Source organism: Triturus cristatus, chromosome 3_2 (assembly GCF_964204655.1).
Source record: "Triturus cristatus chromosome 3_2, aTriCri1.1, whole genome shotgun sequence".
Taxonomy (NCBI): Eukaryota; Metazoa; Chordata; class Amphibia; order Caudata; family Salamandridae; genus Triturus; species Triturus cristatus.
The window spans coordinates 814,824,706-814,834,417 of record NC_140584.1 but is presented as its reverse complement, the minus strand read 5'-3'; the positions used below and the strand labels follow the sequence as shown (position 1 = coordinate 814,834,417).

The 9,712-nt window shown below is 52.9% G+C and overlaps 1 pseudogene; it reads left to right on the top strand.

Annotated features, from left to right (window-relative positions):
* The first annotated feature begins 264 nt into the window (after window positions 1-264).
* On the top strand, window positions 265-428 carry LOC146858201 (5.8S ribosomal RNA; annotated as a pseudogene).
* Window positions 429-9,712: the final 9,284 nt, after the last annotated feature.

Here is a 9,712-nt window from a genome sequence, read left to right as displayed (position 1 = left end):
GTCCATCCCGGGTTACTCCGGGAGGGACCGGCAGATGCGGGGCTGCCTGCTCCCGTCGCTCCTGTGGGTGGGTGGGGGGGACTCCCGGGCCGAGAGCCTGGTAAAGTTTTTTTTCTCCCAACGGTGCAGTCTGACTCCCAGAGGGGAAGCCTTGAATGGGGCGCCCGGGCCGTCTTGCCGTGCGGGTGGTGGACAGACGGCGTCACCTTCCTCCCACCTCTCCTACGCCTGCAGGTGGGCGAACGTTTTCGAAAAGTTGCCTGTGACTCTTGGCGGTGGGTCACTCGCCTCGCGCGTTGATGAAGAACGCAGCTAGCTGCGAGAATTAGTGTGAATTAGTGTGAATTGCAGGACACATTGATCATCGACACTTTGAACGCACCTTGCGGCCCCGGGCTCCTCCTGGGGTTACGCCTGTCTGAGGGTCACTCGATCGTCAATCGCCCCGGGGCTTCCCCGGGGCGCTGCTGGGGCCGTCGCAGGGTTAGCTCCACTTCCCTTCGTCCCCCCACAAGGTCAGACTCCCCGATCGCCCGGGCAGGGTCCCTCGCCGGGTCCTGCCGCGGAGGTACACCGCCGGCACGTCTGGCCCCCGAGAAGGGGTCTGGTGACCGGTATCCCACCGGCTGCCCGTGCGCACGTGCCTCGGGTGCCCACCTCCGTGGCAGGCTTCCCGGGAGGGCTAACCCCCTCCAGATTCGATCCGGAGCGCGGACGGAAGGGGGCCGCCTCCATCGCCCTTAGTACACAGCATGTTCGTGAGGCACCCGGTGCTAAATCATTCGTAGATGACCTGATTCTGGGTGAGGGTTTTGTAAGTAGCAGAGCAGCTACCTCGCTGCAATCTATTGAAAGTCATCCTCTGAGCCAAGCTTTGTCTCTCCGTGCGTGGGCACCCACGGATGCCCTCCTCCACCACACCCAGGGGTGGATCCCTCTGCCGCTGGGCTGGCATGAGGGACGGTAACACGGGTCTGCAGGAGGCCGCCTCCACCACATGCCCTCCAGCATGGCCTTCCCCTCCTATCCCTGCCCCACCGGGGTGCGGGGATGGGGGCCATCGTCCCTTGCGGGTCGGCAGGGTGACCAGATGGCCTGGGCCGGCCGGGGGCTCCCACCCATTTCGGGCAGGGAAGCGAGCAGCAGCCCAGGGGAAGGAGTCTCCAGGGCGGCTGCATCGGTGCGCCTGGCCAGACTGTAAGGTACGGCACCCTCCCAGGTCATCTGGGCGCTGGGTCGTCTCGGGCCATCTGGTAGCCTGGCTGTGCAACCAGATGGCCCTGCGGGCCGGGCGACCAAATGATAGCCCTGCGAGCCGGGTGACCAGATGGTCCTGCGGGCTGTTTGACCAGATGGCCCTGCAGGCTGGGTGAACAGATGGCCCTGTGGGCTGGTTGACCAGATGACCCTTTGGGCTGGGTGACCAGATGGCCTGCCTGCCGGCCGGCCGGGCTGACCCCAACTTTTATCCTTCCCCAAAGTTCTGTAATAGTCGAGAAAAATGGGCTCCCCAGGCAGGCCGTCGGGGAGAGGACTTGGCCTGGGCTTAACCCTCCTTGGTTCCGGCCAGGTGTCCAGGTGCTGGGGATAGTGGGTTCCCCCGGGGCCTGGGGAGGCTCTCCCTGGCCTGGCTAGGGTTCGGAAGCTAAGACCGGGCCCGGGGCTTGAGCTCTGCCCGGCAAGCCCTGGGTGCGGGAGCCCCCCGTCGGGCAAGCCGGCCGAGTGTCTGGTGGCTGGGGATAGGGGCGTTCTACCCGAGGACCGGGAAGTCTCTCCCATGCCTGGCCTAGGGTTCGGAAGCTGGGATTGGGACAGGGCCCGTGGCTTGAGCTCTGTCTGGCGGGCCCTGAGGTGCGGGAGCCCCCCCGTCTGGCAAGCAGGCCGAGTGTCTGGTGGCTGGGGATAGGGGCATTCCACCCGAGGACCGGGGAGTCTCTCCCATGCCTGGCCTAGGGTTCGGAAGCTGGGATTGGGACAGGGCCCGTGGCTTGAGCTCTGTCTGGCGGGCCCTGAGGTGTGGGAGCCCCCCGTCCTGCGAGCCAGCTGAGGGTCTGGGCGCAGGGGACAGCGGGTCCCATCAGGGCCCGGGGAGACTCTCCCCGGCCTGGCTTAGGATTCGGAAGCTGGGACTGGGACCGGGCCTGGGGCTTGAGCTCTGTCCGGCAGGCCCTGGGGTGCGGGAGCCCCCTGCTCCTGTAATCCAGCCGAGGGTCCGGGCACTGGGCACGGGGGGTCCATCGAGGCCCGGGGAGGCTCTCCCCGGCCCGGCTAGGGTTCAGAAGCTGGGACCGGGCCCAGGGCTTGAGCTCCGTCTGGCGGGCACCGGGGTGCGGGAGCCCCCCATCCTGCAAGCCAGCCGAAGGTCCGGGCACTGGGGACGGGGGTCCACCGGGGCCCAGGGAGGCTCTCCCCAGCCTGGCTAGGGTTCGGAAACTGGGACCGGGCCAGGGGCTCAAGCTCCATCCCAGGGTCCCAGTGTGTGGGAGCCCCCCATCCTGCAAGCTAGCCGAGGGTCCGGGCGCTGGGGACAGGGGTCCACCGGGGCCCGGGGAGGCTCTCCTCGGCCTGGCTAGGGTTCGGAAGTTTGGACCGGGCCCGGGGCTCGTGCTCCGTCCCAGGGTGCGGAAGCCCCCCATCCTGCAAGCCAGCCGAGGGTCTGGGCACTGGGGACGGGGGTCCACCGGGGCCCAGGGAGGCTCTCCCTGGCCTGGCTAGGGTTCTGAAGCTGGGACCGGGCCCGGGGCTGGAGCTCAGTCCCGCGGGTCCCGGGGTGCGGGAGCCCCCCATCCTGCAAACCAGCCGAGTGTCCGGGCACTGGGGATGGAGGTCCACCGGGGCCCAGGGAGGCTCTCCCAGCCTGGCTAGGGTTCGGAAGCTGGGACCGGGCCCGGGGCTCGAGCTCCGTCCGGCGGACACGGGGTGCGGGAGCCCCCCGTCCTGCAAGCCAGCTGAGGGTCCGGGCGCTGGGGACAGGGGTCCACCGGGGTCTGGGGAGGCTGTCCCTGGCCTGGCTGCTTTCAGAAGCAGGGACTGGGCTGGGGAGCGAGGGTAGCCGGCTTAATCCGCTCCGCTGGCAGAGCGGAGTTCTCTGCCCACCCATAAATTGAGCCAACTCTAACCAAACTCAGTTTTAGAGGTGGGCCTTATGAAACATGTCACTGTGTGTGGGACAGGGCACAGCATTCTTTTTACTCTAAAATTATTCAGTAACTACTTTATGACTATTAGGAGTATGGATCTTTCAAGGTCATTAGTGACCCCTTCCAAGTCACAAACTGCATGATTCACAAAGGTAAGATACGCCTTTTGAGTAAGTTTACACTTTGAATAAAGAGGTTAGCTAGCTAAAAAAAGTAACAGGGCGAGCAAAGCCCATAGCTTGGCTTGGAGCTACGAGCCAGTGCATGGGCCGAGCCCTGAAAATGTTTGCCATGTAAATTATGCAAGAAACATCACATAAAATATGATAAAGTCTATTTGAAATGTAATTTTTAAAATTCTTTTAACATGTTAAAGCTTTGACATTAATACATCACATCATAGCACTGCACTGAGAATTACTTATTGATAGGGTTAGTTTTTAAACATGAACTTAGAACTATCCCTGCCAGCCCCTGACAACAGTGTCGTTAGAAACCGAGAGCAAGACTGTTGTGGTGTGAACCTTGTATGTGGCCAAAATTGTTAAAACTAGAGCAACATTATATTCTATTAAATTAAACATATTAGGTTTTTGTACAGCTGGTATTTTGAGCTCACATATTTGATGGTGCTTTAGTATGCAATAGTGAAGAAAAGCAGGATTGGTAAAATAAAATATTTGCGTAAAATCACACAAATTTGGTTAAGCGGGGACACTGTGATTAATCCAGCTTTTCTGGTTTCACTTTCTGCAAATAAGACTCCTTATTAACTAAAATGTTAATGCTTTGCTTTTACCACTTTATGAGGGTAGAGCAAGGGTGGCAGACAGAAGACATATGAAATATCAGCTCGTTATGGGCTTGAGGTTCCAACGAGACCTGAAGCTGAGCTAAGTTCACAAACTCAGAGTGTAAACTTTCTAAAAAAGTGTATGTGACATGTCTCCACCCCCAAAATAATGCAATTGTCCTACTCTTATGTGGGTGGGTGATGTTCCTCCCTAAGGGCCTCATGTAGGTAGCTAAATACCGGTCGGTAACGGCCGAAATTCGGTAAATATCCCGTTACCGACCGGTATTCATGCATTTGAGATGTAGGAGTCCAGAAAGAAGGATTCGGTAAACATGAATCGGTAAATACCGATTCATCTTTACCGAATTCTAAATTACCGATTCTAAATTACCGAATTCATATTTACCGATTCGGTAAATATGAAATGGTAAAATGACACAAGAGATGTAGGTAAAGTGGAAATTACCGAATTCCATGAAATTCGGTATTTAAGAGTCGGTAATTAACACTGAGTGAAAGCAGGTGGTAATCAGCCACAGTGCATAAATGCAATCCCAAAATGCAACAGCGTGAACACCATGGCCGCTCTGTATGTGATTGCAAGGCGCCTACGTCTACAGGCAGCAGGTCTGAGGATTTGGAGACGGGAGGAACGCATTTACAGACAGCGCATCACACTCTTTCAACTGACTGAGACTGAGATACATGAGAGGTACAGGCTACACCCCCAAACCATCATGGACCTGATAAGGGACCTGCACCCACTCCTGGACCATCTAACAACAAGGGCGCAGGTGCTCTGTAGCCTACATCTACTTGCATCTGGCAGTTACCAGGGGGTGATAGCTGCGGTAGGCGGGGTATCCCAGAGTTGCCTGTTCAGTTTCTTCAGGAAGTTCCTGGATGCCATGATGCAGAGAATGCAACACTACATCAGCTTCCCAAACACAGAGGCTGAACTGCAGAAAACAAAGACCGACTTCTACCAGATGGCACAGTTCCCGCATGTCATAGGCTGTAATGATGGCACACAGAATTCCAATCTGCCCACCAGCAGCCACTGAGCACATCTACAGGAACAGAAAGTCCACCCACTCCATAAATGTGCAGGTAATCTGCAATGCTGCCAACATAATCACCGATATCGTAGCTAAGTTCCCTGTTCATCTTCCAGAACAGTGGGATCTACACACGACTGGTTGCCGGCGACTTTGGAGAAGGATACCTGCTAGGTAAATAACTGTGACACTCCCTACTACTAATCGCAAATGAATGTGTATTGAGGCATGTGACTAACGGTACTCTCTTACTCACCTAGGCGACAGTGCATATGCCGTGCTGTCATTCATCCTCACTCCCTACCTACACCCATCAACCCTGAGTGAGAGACGATATAATGTGACACACAAATCAACACGCAACGTGGTGGAGCGCACGTTTGGACTATTGAAAAGCAGGTTCCGCTGCCTCCACAAAAGTGGAGGCGCACGCCAGTACACACCCATCATCTGCTGCAAGATCATTGCCACTTGTGCAATGCTGCACAACCTTGCCACGAAGAGAGGTACAGAGGTAGAAATAACTGATTTTGAGGACAATGATGATGAGTCTGCACAGCCAGAGCCCAACGCAGCAGGAGTGGCAACAGCAACAGATGGGAGAGAGAGACGGGCAGAGATCACATGCAACTATTTCTAAGTAAGTAAGGGGACACAGCCAGTAGTTGGATGCCATGACGTTGTTTAATCATGCGGCACTACGCCACAACACAAAGGAAAAACTGTCCTATCAATTTTGTGCAATCAATAGTTGTAAGTCAAGGGTTACTTCACCCAATTGTCTTATGCAATTGTGTGCAGCATCAGTGTCTGCGCCCACGCACTACAGTGCGGGATGCCATTGATTGTGTGTCCTCACTGGCTGTGGGATCGGTGGCAGCCCCATGCCGCCTGCTGCTCCTCCGTGTGTCTGGGATAGGGGGGGTAATGCTGCTCCTACTGGTGGTTTCTTCGCTGTCCCCAGCATCCACAGCACCAGTTGTGGCAGACTGGCTTGTTAGCAGCACCTCAAGTGCACTGGTGACCCTCACCATCCCCCTTGACACGTCATTGCTGCAGTGCGCAAGCCCCTCCTGCATTGCCACGGAGCGCCTGCAGAGCAGCGAAGTGGCAGTTGCCAGCCGGTTCACTGCCCTTGTGTGATGATCTTTTTTCTGCCGTTCCCGGCGCCGTGCTGCTCTGTCCTCATCAATCTTTGTGCACAGCAGCATGACGGACTGGGACATGTCCCGCATGCCCGCAGCCATCTCCCTCATGCCCTCAGCCATTGCGCTTATGCCCCTGTCAATGTTCCCCATTTTGTCGTTAAGGCCCTTCATTTGACGCTGTACTGACAAGATTGCCTTGCCTTGTAGGCGCTGTATCTTGACCATGGTGGCCTCCAGCCCTGAGAAAACTCCATGGCTCTCACCCTGTGGAGGTGGACTTTGCATCCGAGCCCTGCGGCGACGTCTGGCACCTGTGTGTGCTCCCTCAGAGGCGGAGGGCACACTGGCATGGCTACCATCCAGTGGCACAGTGGATGTTTCCGCCCCCGTCGAGTCTTCAGATGAGGACTCCGAGACATTTAACCTGGAAGCAGCACGCCTCCTCGACCTGAGCAATGCAGGTGGTGTTGATGCCGGTGACTCCAGCAGGAGTGGCGATGCTGGCTGGGGTGGCGATGCTGGCTGTGGTGGTGAGGCTGGCTGTGTTGGTGAGGCTGGCTGTGGTGCTGATCTCTGCCCAGAACTTGTGGTGGCCTTCTCTGAGCTGTCCTTCCGGGGTGCCCTCTCTCCCTTCTCATGTGCGGTCCTGTGCAAAGTATCGTCTGTGGACAGAAATGCAACATCAGCTCAGTGTACCTGAAGCCCTGCATTGCTAGCATCACAATACATTTCTAAAACACTCTCTCATTGTCCTCTGCCTGCTTTTCGCTAATGTGTGTAACATGCCTTGTTGTTCTGTGCTATTCTTTTCATGTTTGGGGTTTCAGAGACTACATCTCCCATAATGCATTGCTAGTATGCACTAACACCTGTACTGGATTCTCATTGCCCAATTGGGGAGTTGTGATAGGGGTAGCCACATTGCTGTGCATGCGTCTTACCTTGTTTGGTGGCGGCTCTGGCAGAGCTGTCTGCATCCCCAATCCCCACGACACTCTCGGGCTCAATTGATGACTCCACGAGCTCCTCAAGTTCTGTCAGGGCAGGTGCCCTGTTCCTTCCCCCTCCTGTCTGGCTGGCCTCTTTCTTCAGTTCCACCATCTTCCTCTTCGTGACGAAACGGATGTCGTACCACCGCTTCTTCAGCACGTCTATGTCCCGGGGGGTCACTCCTATTGCTTTCTCCTGCGCCTGGATTCCCACCCAGATTTTCCTTTTCTCGGACTCAGCCAATTGCAGGGACTGCTTTCCGAACAGCTTCTGGTGCTGCTTGACCACCTCCTCCACAAGTACCTGCAGTTCCTTTGGGCTGAATTTTTGTTTTCTCCTCCTTTCCCCTCCATCTCTCTCTGTCTCCTGGCTGGACATTGTGTCAGTTTGTTGTTCACAATCAGGCACTGGCTCTGTTGCTCTGCTCTGCACTACCAGCCTCTCCAGAGTCTGATGATTGTGTGCACCTGCCTGGGTGCGGCCACTTCCTGGTTGGGTGGAGTTGGCCTTGCACAGGATTGGCTGATTCCTCAAGTGATGTATATTTGAATTACCGATTCGGTAAAATCCGATTCGGTATTTACCGAATCGGTAAATACCACTTCGGTATTTACCGATTTGGTAAATACCGCTTCATGATTCCGGCCGGTATTGTGGATTCGGTATTCATTTACTGAATTTTACCGATTCGGTAATTTATACCGAATGTTTACCTACATACTATTTACCGATTCATAAATACCGATTCGGTAAAATTCGAAATGTATGAATCGGTAAATATTATTTATCTACATATGGCCCTAAGTCCCTCTGTGATCATCCCTAAATCCCTATCACTCCTCCCTAATCCAATCCCCCTTTAATAGAAAGTCTGCCTCACCCACTCCCCTGTGTCCCTCCCACATTTACTAGATAAATCTATACTAACATGTGCAGAGACTCTTCAGTCAGGGCAGAGAACTCCGCATATATAAGTCTAGCTAAAACGTACATTTTGAAGTATGTTTTGTTTTTGAAGTATGGTTTGTAGTACTACAAAATAAACTACAATGTGCAGGTAAAAAATGGGGCCCCACTGCCTCTGGTCTTGCAATCCTGTTGACCTCTTCCGCTCTTCTTCGATATATTCATCTAAGGTGGGCAACCTTTCATTATATCTTCTCAGGGCCCTGTTGTCACAGAGACGCCATGTGCTTGGGAACCATCACAAGATGTTTATTTGGGAGGTGGGGACTATGGGCCATATGTACGAACACATTTTCCCATAGACACAGAATGGATAAAACTCTTTGATACATCTGGCCCTATAAGTCACGTCACTCTATTTTTCAAGCCTCTACTCTTTTTTTTAAAGATTTATAGATGTGACCAAATATTGACATTGTCAAGTCTGTTCTATTCTCACACCTTGTAGGAGGCAGGTGTCCATACACATTATTACCTCACCTGCCTCAGTCCCTTGCCCTGTGTTACACCTCATGTCCAGCCACGCACCACACCATCCTATGGTCATTCATCCACTTCTCCAGCCACCTGAAGTTTGACTGCTAGCAAAGATGCCCGTGGACAGGCAAGTGTACGAATCGAATGCGTAACATGGTTATCCAGTTGGAATCAAATGGTGTTGTAGGCCATGTGACACCAATGGTAGACTAGAGTAGCCTCCAATAATGCAGCTAGTTACTACCTCCTCCCCCAGGACTCAGAGAAGAATTCTCACAATCCTCTTCACCTTTTATTCCTGTTTATGCAAACACTCAGAGCACTTTGAACAAGCATTGACAATGCCAATATTTTCATTCTTGGCAAGTATGCATTTTTTATTTATTCATATACAATACGTAATCAATTGACAAAACATATTAAAATATAGAAATAAAGGAATGGCCCAGCGGCCCAGCATCCCAGCACTGGTATTGAAATACATTAATTTCAGTTGGCTGTACACATGTAATCAGGCAAAATTCCATCACTCACAGTGCAAGACAGCCAAACAATGAAGTCGGGTGAGCCATTGTATCAGGGTAGGTTAAAGCAATATGTGAATAACAGTTGGACAGCTCAAGGGATAAGGAGGGCCGACTGAAGGTCCCTTGATGTATGTATGTTTGTATGTATACTTTTACATGTTTTATAATGATGTTTTAGGAAAACATGAGTCTCACAAAACATATAAAGCTGTATGTAGGCCAGACCTAAAAACTCAATCCACAGCAGTGCCTGCTATAAAAAAACGTTAAAAGGTCTGTAACTAAAAATGAATAGCAAAAAGACATACAGTTATACATAAATGCAAAGAGGAACTTTCATTTGCCATTTTATCCACTGGGCTATTCATCAGTCAGCTATGCATATTTTGCCACAAACATATGATAGTTACATAATTATATATGAGTGAAAACCTCTCTGGGGCAGCACCTTGAGAATATGTCATCAGGGCTCTTTTTATGTATTGAGTCTGTTTAGAACTTCTCACATAACATGCATAGGGAAAACATGATTGACCCAAGTTCAAACAATTTGGTTAAGTAGAACCAATATTGCAACACAAGACTGCTTCCTCCAAAGACCATTACTTTC